The sequence below is a fragment of the Equus quagga genome, chromosome 13, assembly GCF_021613505.1.
Source record: "Equus quagga isolate Etosha38 chromosome 13, UCLA_HA_Equagga_1.0, whole genome shotgun sequence".
Lineage (NCBI taxonomy): Eukaryota > Metazoa > Chordata > Mammalia > Perissodactyla > Equidae > Equus > Equus quagga.
In genome coordinates, this window is record NC_060279.1 from 16,538,288 (window position 1) to 16,551,694 (window position 13,407).

A 13,407-nucleotide genomic window follows, 5' to 3' on the forward strand; every position below is an offset into this window, starting at 1 on the left:
GACAAGGTCCTGAGGAGCAGAAGGATGGGCTTCTGCCTCCCATCGTGCTTCACAGTTAGCCAGGCAGCTGTGGTGAGGGGTGAGGGAGAGCACTGCATCTGAAGCCAGACCTGTGTTCAAATCCAGGCTCTGATGCTTGAGTGCTATGTAACCTCAAACCAGCCACTGAGTCACATTTTTTCTTATCTGTAGAAAGATGACTCAGCCTGCAGAGTATTGTTGTGAGCATTAAGTGAGATGATGTATTAGAAAGAATTTTGTAAACTACAAAACACTCTACTAATGAAGGATTGCCCTCTCCTGTGGGGGCCCCAAGGAGACAAAAGAAGTGGTAAAGCGGTGAATCTAAGCCGCTACTGAAGGCTGCAGCAATGAGGGGACCAATGAGAAGAGAGGAGAGAAGTTCCAGAGGCAGAGGATGTCTGGACCAGAGTTCCTGCCGGCTGGGACTCATGGGGCTAACCCAGGAGAGGGAGAGCAGAGGGTCACCTGGACATGTGCATATGCCCCAACTGAGGCAGCAGGCACGGCTGAAAGCCGTGAGGGGAGAACAATTGAATAACAGCAGCCATGTGCCTGGCACTGGCTAAATGCTGAGGGCTCACATGCTCGTTTAATTCTCACAAGAGCTCTGTAAAGCAGGTGCTATTATCCCTTTTTTACAGGGCAGAATAGGTTCTGACAGGTACAAGAGATTTCTAAAAATCTCACAGCCAGTAAAGGACAGAATATGGATTCAAATCTAGTTTTCTCAGACTCCAAAGTCCCAGCCAGTAAGACAGAGATATGGTTTTGTTTTAATGGATTTTATAACAAGAATGAAGGTCAGAAAAATCTGTGTGGCAGTCCCCAAAGGTAAGGGTTCAAAGAACCAGGGTGAGCAAAACAGTGAGTGGAAGGACAAGTCAGAAGGTCCCAGTGAGCAGCAGAGACAGAGGCATGTACCATCCTCCCTGAGGAATGGCTCATGGCTGGGCTGGGTGCATTCACAGGACTATGGACAGAACAACCTCTTGCAGCCTTTTCTTATGTGAGGACCAGAAGGTCTTCATCTTGCATCTACCTGTGATCTTGTTCTCTTTTCATTGGAATTAATAGAATTAGGGAATTGCGTAGACCAGCATTCACCAAAGGGTGTTCCTGCCCTTTAGTTCTGTAGGCTGTTAATGTATATGAGTTGGAAAGAAGGGTCAATTAAATTCACTTCAATTTAATTTAGTACATTTATTGAACACCCACAACGGGCTTTGAACTACAAATTCAATGAACAATGCTGGCAAAGTCCCTGTCCTCATGGAGCTTGTGGACTAACAGTCAAGTAAGTTTGGGAAATGTCGCACCGAAGTGATAGAAGTTTCTTTACTGCAGACATTTCAGGGTTTTATTATGCTGACATGCATGATGGCTTTCTAAGTATGGGGTAGATTATGCAGGATATACTCTATGCAGACAAAGATAAAGGGTATGCAAAGTATCTGGCCATGCAACCCTATTGTATTTGCCGTGAAGCCTCTTCTCATAGCACGAGGGCTGGTGCTCTGCAGCACAAGCTTGGGGGAAATGCTGGGGCAGAGAGAGGAAGAAGGATAAGCACAACTTCCACCTTCCTTTGTTTTCACCCCAATGTTGGCAGTGTGACCAAAAGGGATGATGGATGACATTTAAGCCCCAAACTTGCATCCAGGTTATGCAGGTGTAGGAGATAGGAGATAGCAGCCCCATTCATGGATGCCAAGTGATGGCAGCCTATCAACACTGAGCTCTGATGAAGAGTCAAGACCATCTGGAAGTTGCTATAGGCAAGCCCGGGGGTTGGTGTGATTCTCTAAGCAGGACTGAGGGGCTCATGGGCCAAGGATGTAGCAGGAGAGGGAGGCATAGAAAGTGGTGACTGAGGAGGCGAGAGCCCTTTTCTCCTAGGCCATGAGAGGGAGGACTTAGGATTCTTGTCAGAGTCTCGTGGGAGGATCCAGGTGGCAGCTCTGCCAGTGTGGATGTGAGGGTACAGCATGTCCTGTCTTATGGATAGAAACAGAAGGGTTCACTTGAGCCAGCCCTGGGGCTTTGTATGGCAGCAATCAAAGCTTATCACTCAGGCAAACACGCCAAAGGAAAAGAGCTGACAAATGGCTAGCATTTTGTTTTTCCTTCTCCAGGAAGGCATTTTGGTCTTGGTCACCCTCTGGGTTTTTCCTTTCTCTCTGATCTCTCACTCTCATGCAACGGTCCCCGCACAGGCATTACATAACAACCGAGGCCACAGGGAACACCTATACAAGAGGGCATGACAGTTCGACAATGGGCAGGCAGAGGCTGCCTTGAGAAAATGGAGTCATTCATGAGCTGTATGAGAGGCGGCTCTGTTCCCAGCTTGGCTCGCTGGTAAATGAAGTGCGCTGGGGACAAAGAGGGAAACTTTACACTCTCGCAATTTTCCCACAGTGGCAGGCTCACAGGAAAACAAGGCACCAGTTGGCTTAGAGGAGAAAAGGCAACCACATCCATAGACTTTGCTTTCTCTCCCAGATTGTCATCCTGTGCCAAAACCACAGAATAATCTCCCAGCAAGCGAATGGCAAGGCTAACTTGGGGGCCTAAAATGGCAGAAGCCAGAGGGTAGGTATGGGTCTGCCTTCTGCTTCTGTCTGTTTTCATCACCACTCGATGGGGTTTCATTTGTGAATCAGATCCTATTTTACCCCTGTGTTAGCTTGCCACTTTGGAGGGAGAGAATATTGTCAGTCAAAATGATTACTCTGTGACAGAAATAACAATGTCTTCTCTAAGTGCAGGATACTAAGCAGAATCAGAATGTACCTTCCTTGACACAGCAGCCAGCTCCCCTGTTCCAAGGCACTCTTCAGCCCGAGGACAGCATGGCCATTGCTCCAGGCCTGTGTCTGGGGTCACATCCAGAAAATACTTATTGCTGGGCCCAGGAGCTCTTTATATGGGAATCTGTACCATTGTGTAGGTATATTGGTGCCTTGACTTATGAGCCACAAAATGTTGAAATTTTAACCAAGTTATGAGTGTCTTGCAGTGTTTTGTATTACACTAAATTTCATGCCAAGAAGATAACAAAATTATAACAAATAATCTTATATATCAAAGGAAATTCCCAAACCCCAGCAAAGACCTACTTATCTTGGCACGAAGCTCTTATAAGCAGAGCATACAAGGGCATGGGAGGCAAGAGAGCCCCCGTGTTTGATGAGCTGCAGGAAGTCCCACATGGCTGGAGCATTGGAAGGTGTGATGAGATGGGACGCGGTGAACAGGAACCAGAGATGGAGATAGGGGCCAGCTCTCCATAATATTCCTAATTAGCCCTGAGACATCGTTTCTCCCTAAACAATGCCTTTAAAAGAGATCTTTACTGCTCTAAACATTTACTGATGTTTTAATCATTCAAGCGGAATGGTAAAGCAGAGAAAACCCAGGGGTAATTCCTCACATTTTCACATCGGCAATCCCTTTAATTATCTTTTTCTTTCCAATTTTAAAAGAATTTTTCAAGTAATTAAGTTTATGCTTCTATAACTATTTATCTTCTCCCTACTGACCTTTGAAAGTGATCTTTGCTTAAAAAGCTATTTTTCATTAAATTGATCTCAATTACTCATTGACTAGTCTGTTGACCACTGTTGCTTTTCAAAAGGGCCTCCCCTTTTAAGCTTAATGCCAGTTACCTTTACGGACTATTGTTATCTGCCTGGCACTGTGCTAAGTGCTTTTGAACTATTTTTATTCAATCTTCACAGCAAATCAATGAGGAAAATACTGTTATTGTTTCCATTTTACGGATGAGGAAAAAGAGTCATGATAAAGTAATAGCTTATAATTGGCAGAACTGGGATTCAAGCTTTTGAGTCCAAAATCCCCATGTTTTGTCAGCTCACTCGGCTGCTATTTTCAAATAGTTTTGAGGATAAAACTTAAAACTAGATGGATGGGGGTTGCTTCACAGCGGATAGCCAAGTTCTTAAACCAGAAGACATTTTTTCCTTTGCAGAAAGTAGACAGCAAAGCAGCGAATGACCAGGAAATGTCTCGTCTCCAGAGGTGATGGGGGAGACAGCAGCAAAGAACTTCTCTCTGTCATGTGAAAGCCTGAGTTTAGATACCTCTGAGGAATTTTAATACCAATTCTCTAAATTTTCTAAGTTGACAATTTAATGCCAATTTTCTGTAAAACTCCCATTCTCTAAAGTATGGACTTTAGTTAATAATAGTGTATCAACATTGGTTCATTAATTGTAACAAAGGTACCATATTCATGTAAGTTGTTATCCATAGTGGAAATTGAGTGAGAGGTACATGAGAACTCTATACTCTCTTTGCAATTTTTCTGCAAATCTAGAACTGTTTTAAAAAATAAAGTTTATTAAAAAAGGAAACAGAACCTCATTCTCCAAAGCCAAATACATATTCCAGAAGATTTTTTATTCTTAGAAACTTCCGGAAACAATTGATTAACTATACATAAGATTATGACCCAGATTAGACCAAGCAGTAGTTATTAATGATTAAAGTTTAGTGCAGAAGTTCCAAAATTCTACACTGCAGTGTTTGGGTATCTCTAAATCCTACGATACATATGTCAGCAATTCCTGTCTCTCTCTTTTTTTTTTATTTTGTAGAGAAAGCAAGATTGACAAAAATTATGTGTCACATACTTTTTAACTTTGTTATCTATATCTTTTGGAATTGAGGCCATTTGAACTCTGTGTTTGATTCAGGCCCCTCTGTCCATCTCTTCAGAGCTGTCGCTTTGCAGCCATATTGCCTGGGGTTGAAGAGGAGGCTTCAGAAGGGCTGATCTCGTGAATTCAAACTGGTCGACCGGCCAGTCGCTTTACTCCATTAGTTCTCAGACACATAAGAGTGTTCGCTGGTGCTTACCATCCCATCCTAGTTTTAACCATCTGGGGTCCATGGTTCATGCAGCCTCGACGCTTTCGCTGGCTGCTTTTCCCTATTCTCTGCCCTGCTCCAGCCAGATTAAAGAGAGCTCGTTTTATGAAGAAACAATTCTCTTAGTCAGGATTATTCAATTCATATTACTCTCATCCCCTTTCTCCAGGTGGAGATCTGATGATGGGTCTGAGGAGGGAGATTTCATGTCTGAGGTTGGATAGCCAGGCAGGAAGCCAGTAGCTGGGCAGAGGGAGGAAGATGCTCAAAATGTTTGTTCCCCAGGGCCCCCTCCCAACCACACCACTACTCTCTGTTTTTAGATAATTTTGTAACAAGGCTGGTCAACATGAGTTTAATTATTATCCAGAAAACCAGCAGGGGCTGGATGAGCTCACTCACAGAGGCCACTGGATTCCAGAAGCAGGGACTTTTATCCCTCTGGACGGGGAGAGTTGGGCCATATGAAAGAACCCAAGCTTTACTGCATTCAGGCCCACATTTCACTTCCCGGCCAAAGGTCATCTTGAAGCAGAGCAGGAAGAAGAAGGGGGTTCGGACCTGAGGTTGGTTTACCTCTTTACATTCAGACAATAGGAGGGCAATTTATTACTTTCATACTGTGGTTACAATGCATAACTTAGTGAAAAACAGTTCTCAGGCTATTTAGAGTTTGTTCTCTCTCTGCCATGGTGCTTACGGGGTACCTCCACAAATCCCTTCTCTTACTAGCATTCAGGGACCTATTGAGCAGTCCTGTGGAAGTGGGATCTAGAAAAGGCAATTCCTTCTTTGGTTTGAGCTTTTTCAAAATGCCCGTGCAAGGAATATGAATTTGCTAGCCATCTTCCTGGGAGCAGATATCAGCATCAACTTCAAGATCTGGCTCCTAGCTCATTAAGAGTGAGATATCGTCGAACAACTGCCCTGGCCCCGTGGCTTGTGAGGGGCTCCCTCCAGGGTTAACAGGAAAGGAGATGAGGGCCAGGAGAGAGGCCTGAGCCTGAGATTCCAGTCCACTTCCTCGCTCCCAGGGCAATCTCACCAACCCACCAAGGGTTTTTTGCCCTGAACCCTCTTGCTCACCCTTTCCATGATGGAACAAGCGGGAGGTAGACACAGTCAGCCATTCTCCAAAGCCAGAATGGTACCCTTGGATGCCTTGAGCTTTTCTAAAGTGATGTATGAAAGTTGAGGGGAACCAGTAGACGCAGGGACTTCGCGAGTTTAGGCTGTAGCACAAGGTCACATGGCCCGGGAAGGATCAAGCTCTGTCTCCAACACAGGGGTCATCTGACTCCAAAGTTCAGGCCTCTTCTGCCTAAGATTTGAGCCTCTCACACTGGGAGGTGGTCAGTTAAATGTACGAAAGGCAGAGGAATGGAATCTCAGTGTTGAATAGATACGAATATATAAACTCCTGAATGTTGTCCACACTAAATAGCTGGGACCTCATTTCAGATATCATTATAACCAAGCCAAAAAGCTGGAATTAACATTTAAAACATCTAGTGCACTTGCTGTAGAAGCAGTTGAGTGTTCCTAACCCTGTGACGTAGAAAGAAAAAAATAAAACCCTGAGATTTTCTCTAAAAGAATTTTCTCTAAAAGAATGAGAATTCAGCTCATTTACCCAAGTCACTGACACATCAAAGGAAAAGCTCTTATAAGTCCGTGGAGGTGGTTTAGGGCTGAGGGACATGCCCAGGATCCCTAAATAGAAATAAGTGATGGTCATCAGGGCACTGTGGTTGGGCCCTTTCTGGCTGGGAGGTCACCTTGGGCTTTAAGAGATCCTTGGTCAGCTCTGGTATCTAAACAGCCAGAGAGGATTATTCACTTTCGAGGGTGAAAAACACTCAACTCTCCAAGATTGCCAAATGGAGTTTTCCAGTATAAAATGTCTGAGTCACTTGGAATCTGGCCAAACTAAACTCCTAGTCCTGACCCACCCTTATCTCTGAGTTGGCTGGGAAGGGAGAGAGGGAAATCCCAAGACAAGTGTAAAAGCCGCTTGTCAGCCTGTACTGTGGCCCTCCCCTCCCCAGGGCACGTCCACTCCAGGTGAGCCAGAGCCTGAGGAAAGCTGTGGGTGATGAGCAGGTCATGGACAGGCTGTCAATGGCATCTCTGTTTGGGTCCAGGCCTGAGTGGGGCTGTGGCTTACATAACAGTTTGGCAAAGAGAAGCAGCCAGGCGGAAGCATGCGGGTTTCTAGCAGGGTATAATCATCTTTGATTTCTCTGTTTGTTCAGCAGCTTTTATGTGGTGGGGGAGGCAGCGGTGCAGGAGGAGGAGCAGGATTCTGACACACTGCAATCTTCTGTTTCCTTCTGCAGAACAAACAGTCCCAAACAGACCCCCGTGGCCAGAGAATTAGCAAGTGCCACACAGGTCCTCTCTAGGGGAGAGGAGCCCTGTCCTGGCCTAAGAAGGCTGGAGAGTGACCTAAAGTCAGGCCCTCACCAGGTGCCCACGAGCCCCATGGCCTATGGGGAGGTGGGGGTCCTGGCTGCTGGCAGTGCCTGACACTGTTTGCCCTCTTGGCTGTGAAGGCTATGGTGTCCCCCTCTGAATATGCAGGTCAGTGTGTCCCATGCCATGTCTGTCCAGAAAGGCAGTTTTCAGGCCTTATGTCTTGCTAACCAATGTCTCTCTCTCTATGCAATCACCTCCATGTGGGTACCAGACTCATCAAGCTAGAACCCTGGGCATGTGAGAGCAACCGATTTAGACAGCAACATTTCACTTGATAAAAACACAAATTTCCAGCTTCTTTTGATTCTAATTTGCCTGGAGTTGAGTAACAACTGTCTCCTTTAGAATGAGCACATACTCTCTACCCACTGTGGTCCCCACTAGTCCCTATTGTCTCACACCCGAAGCTCTCTTCATTTACTTAGTTTACTTTTCTGGCTTTTGCAGACGTTGTTGGGATGAATTATCTGCTCTTTCTTAATTGTAATTATTTGATATCATAATCATCTGCTTACCTCTCTGATTCTCCCAATAGACTGTGAGATCCTTGGGAAGGGGCCCAAATCGATCATTCGTCTATTCATTCAGCAGCTGTCTATGGAGTCCTCACCTTGAGCAGGTGCCAAGTGCTGGCCATTTTGTTAGCAATGTAGTATTCATCAAGGGGCTTCCAGCACCTGGCACTCAGCGCATGCTCTCTATATGTGTTTAGATTAAAGGAATAAATGACTACTTCTACCTTGTGTAACCTGTTGATCTAGGCAGTGTGGTTCTGTTAGCAAATATGCCCATGCACTCAACCTTATGAGGAGGTTTACTGATAGGGTACACCTTGTTTTGCAAGTAATTTGCATAAACTTGTGTAATGTGGATGTGCTCAGATATTTCCCTGTATTTGGATATGTCTAATCCCCAGGTTGCATCTCTAGCTGCATTTTCTGCCCCTCCCTGTCCTATCCAGCCATGCTGAATTGCTTGTATGATTTTCCTGCATTCACCTCACTCCTGGGACCTCCATGCCCTTGCTCACACTGTCCTCTCTGTCCAGAATGCCCTCAATCTTGTCCCTTACTTTATCTCATTATCACCTCTCCTGTCCAGCTCCCAGTCAACTCAGAAGACTCAGCTGAGATCTCACCTCCCCCAGGAGTCTCCCCTCATCCCTCCAGGCAGGGTTAGCGGCCTCTACTTTCTGTTCTCATTTTTTGTGCAAATTCTTTTGAGTCTGTCTCCACCACCATGCTGAAAATCCCCTAAGGGCAGGGACTGTCTCTTTTCATCTCTGAATTCTCAGGGCCAAGCATGTAATAGGAACTTCATATGTAGAGAGAGAACAATTCAGTCGTACTTGTAAATGAGCCCCTGGCCTGGCCCAGTGCCTGCTTGCCTTAGCACCACATCAGTGCACACACACCCTCCACTTTGACACTCCCCTGAAGAGTCCATAGTACTGGCCAAGGAGCCAACTGGACTCTTGCTTTGTACAGAGTCTAACTCTCTGTTGACATATCATGTTCCTTCCCCATTATAATTACTACCCGTGCTCTGTGTGTTTTCTCAAGCTTTCAGTGTTTGAGTACATAAAATTCTTTTGCTCTTCATATGAAAACAATACCATCTGTTCACTAGATGGAAATTCCAGAAAGCTTCAGAAAAGCAACAAGGTTTTTGCTGTAGCACAGCCCCAAAATACCTCAGTGGGATTCTGCATGGGAGGCAGATAAGGTTATGATAAGAACAACTGAGAGCTCTTAGTTTTGTGTGATTTTCCCCCCTTTCTTCGATCTTAGAGTTCAGAACTTTTCTCTCACACCCATTTCAATAGGACCTACGCCCCAGTGAAAACTAACATCCTCCTTAAATCTCAGCCTAGCAGCCTTGAGGAGGATGATAATCTCAAGGAATTCGTGGTTCAGTCCTATGCATCAAACACCCACAAAGCACTTGTGCCTACTGTATACATGCCTGTGACAGGCACCTTGGGGTCACAGAGATCCGGAAGACGTTCACAAGGCTTACCTTGCAGGCCAGATGGAGAGGGTGGAGGGGAGGCACACGTGCAAACCACAGCAGCAAGAGGCAAATTGAAACAAGTGGTGTGATCAAGGTCAAGCCAATTGCTGTAGAAAAGTGGGAGGGGCAGTTCATTCTGACTGTGTGACCCCCTGCTTAAGACCATTGGGTGAGTCTCCACTGATTTCAAGGTAGTGTCCAGATGCCCTAACATGGCATTCAAAGCCTTCTGTGATCCAGGTCTTCTTGGCTGTTCCCAGCCCCCTTTGTCTCCTTGATGCCTCCGTTGACCCACACTCGCACCCACTGCTCCAGCCACAGGGACCCATTTGTCCCCAGAGGAAGCATGCTGTCTTTCCCCTCTCTGCATCTGCAGTTTCCTCTGCCTAGAATGTGCTCCTCTTCCTCCTCCCCAGCTATTAGATTCAGCTGGGATGGCCAGTCCTATGAAGCCCTGGCAGGCAGTTATGGCTTTCCTCTCTGCAGCCCCTCAGCACCCTGTGCACACCTCCCGTCCTCCACTACAGCTGCCTGTCTTCTCCACTAGGCTGTGAGCTTCCTGGGGACAGGACTGGTTTTCATCTCTATAGCCTCAGAAAATAATAAAATATGAGGAACCTAGTAGATGTGAAATAAATATCTGTTAACATTAAACTTGTTGAATACATATTGTGACAGTCAGGGAAGTCTTTAGGTAGCAAAATCCTGAAAAGTGAATTTTACTGTAATTGATGGAGAAAGGGAAAGGATATTTCAAATTGAAAGAACAACTTATCTGGATGCATTTCAAAGAGATCCATAAATATTTATTGCTAGTTTGGCAGAATCCTGTAAAGTTACCCCTACCCTGTGATCCAGCAAATTTACTCCTGAGTATTTACCCAAGAGAAATAAAAACATCCATCCACTAAAAGAATTGTACAAGAAAGTTTTTGGAAGCTTTGCTCATAGTAGCCCCAAACTGGAAAAAAACAAATATCCATCAACAAGAGAATGGATAAACAAATGGTGGATACAGGCATACCTCATTTTATTGCACTTCACTTTATTGTTTCACAGATATTGCATTTTTTACAGTCGAAGGTTTGCGGTGAGCAAGCAAGATTGCTTTTCTTATAAATTGAAGGTTTTTGGCAAGCCTGCATTGAGCAAGTCTATCAGCGCCATTTTTCCAATGGCATTTGTTCACTTTGTGCCTCTGTGTGACATTTTGGTATTCTTGTAGTATTTCAAACTTTTTCATTGTTATTATATTTGTTATGGCAATCTGAGATCAGTGATCTTTGATGTTACTGTTGTAATCGTTTTGGGACACCATAAATCAAAACCATTGATAAATGTTGTATTCTGACTGCTTCACTGACTGGCTGTTCCCCATCTCTCCCTCTCCTTGGGCCTCCCTATTCCTGAGACACAACAATATTGAAATTAGGCCAATTAATAACTCTACAATGGCCTCTAATTGTTCAAATGAAAGGAAGAGCCGCACATCTCTCACTTTAAATCAAAAGCTAGAAATGATTAAGCTTAGTGAGGAAGGCATGTTGAAAGCTCAGGTGGGTCAAAAGCTAGGCCTTTTGTCCCAAAAGTTTTGAATACAAAGAAAAAGTTCCTGAAAGAAATTAAAAGTGCTAACCAGTGAACACAAGAATGATAAGAGAGTGAAACAGCCTTGTTGCTGATATGGGGAAAGTTGTAATGGTCTGGATGGAAGGTCAGGCCAGCCACAATATTCCCTTAAGCCAAAGCCTAATCCATAGCAAGGCCCCAACTCTCTTCAATTCTCTGAAGGCTGAGAGAGGGGAGGAAGCTGCAGAAGAAAAGTCTGAAGCTAGAGGAGTTTGGTTCATGAGGTTTAAGGAAAGAAGCAATCTCTATAACATAAAAGTGCAAGGTGAAGCAGCAAGTGCTCATGTAGAAGCTACACAAGATATCCAGAAGATCTAGCTAAGATAATTAACGAAGGGGCTACACTAAACAACAGATTTTCAATGTCGACAAAACAGCCTTCTATTGGAAGGCTGCCATCCAGGACTTTCACAGCTAGAGAGGAGAAGCCAATGCCTGGCTTCAAAGCTTCAAGGGCTGACTCTCTTGTTAGGGGCTGATACAGCTGGTGGCTTTGAGTTGAAGCTAATCCTCACTTACCATTCCGGAAATCCTAGGGCCCTTACGAATTATGCTAAATCTATTCCACCTGGGCTATATAAATGGACCAACAAAGCCTGGATGACAGCACACCACTTTACAACATGGTTTACTGAATATTCTAAGCCCACTGTTAAGACCTACTGCTCAGAAAAAAAATCCCTTTCAAAATATCGCTGCTCATGGACAATGCACCTGGTCACCCAAGAGCTCTGATGGAGATGCACAATGAGATCAATGTTGTTTTCATGCCTGCTAACACATCTATTCTGCAGCCCATGGATCAAGGAGTAATTTCGACTTTCCAGTCTTATTATTTAAGAAATACATTTCATAAGGCTATAGCTGCCATAGATAGTGAGTGATTCCTCTGATGGATCCGGGCAAAGTAAATTGAAAACCTTCTGGAAAAGATTCTCCATTCTAGACACCGTTAAGCACACTTGTGATTTATGGGAAGAGGTCAAAATATCAATGTTAACAGGAGTTTGGAAGAAGTTGATTCCAACCCTCAGGGATGACTTTGAGGGGTTCCAGGCCTCAGTGGAGGAAGTAACTGCAGATGTGGTGGAAATAGTGAGAATTAGAATCAGAAGTAGAGCTGAAGATGGGACTGAATTGCTGCCATCTCATGATAAAACTTGAACAGATGAGGAGCGGCTCCCCGTGGATGAGCAAAGAAAGTGTGTCCTTGTGATGGAAACTACTCCTCGTGAAGATGCTGTGCAGACTGTGGAAATGACAACAGAGGACTTAGAATATGACATGAACATAGTTGATAAAGTAGCAGCAGGGTTTGAGAGGACTGACTCCGATTTTGAAAAAAGTTCTAAAGAGCATAAAATGCTATCAAACAGCATCTCACACTACAGAGAAATCTTCATGAAAGGAAGAGTCAATTGATGTCTCAAGCTTAATTGCTGTCTTGTTTTAAGAAGTTGCTACAGCCACGCGAACCTTTAGCAACCACCACCCTGAGCAGTCAGCAGCCATGAACATCGAAGAAGGACCCTCCACCAGCAAAAAGATTACCGCTCACTGAAGGCTCAGATGATGGTTAGCATTTTTTAGTAATAAGTAATTTTTAATTAAAATATGTACATTGTTCTTTTAGACAATGCTATTGCACACTTAATAGACTATGTATAGTGTGAATATAACTTTTATATGCACTAGGAAACGAGAAGATTCATGTAACTCACTTCACTGTGATATTCACTTTATTGCGGTGATCTGGAACAAAACCCACAGTATCTCTGAAGTATGCCTGTATTCAAGCATGGAATACTATACAGCAAGAAAAAGGAACAAGCTACTAATACCTGCAATAACATGGATAAATCTCCAAACATGTTGACTTTAAAAATCTGGCACATGCAAAGGAGTACATATATTAAATGATTCCATTTATATGAAGTTCAAGAACAGGTTGTTCACTGTAAGGAAATTTTAACTCAACTTAAAAAAAATCATTTCTTGAGTATCAGCTATGTCCCTGGCACTCTTTTGAGGCCTGCTCTGGTAGCATTCCAGGGGTACAAGGGGATGCATTAGAGAACAAAACAAACAAGATACAGCCCTTGTGGTCCTTTATTCTTGCAGGTCAACCTGATATGTTCAATGCAAAGGACAAGCTGATAATTCTCCTCATTGAAGTTGTTGACCTCCTTCAAGGGCTTGTCAATGCCAGGACTGGTGAGTGCTCAAAACACTCGGCCAGGTGATTGGGATAGCATTGGAATTTGGTTAAGCGTACTGTGAAACATTCCAACGATGTTTGCCTTGCCTACTGATAAGCAGGTGCTTGGCACAGGGGATGGAGCACAAGGCTTGCTTTATCTCAGAACACAG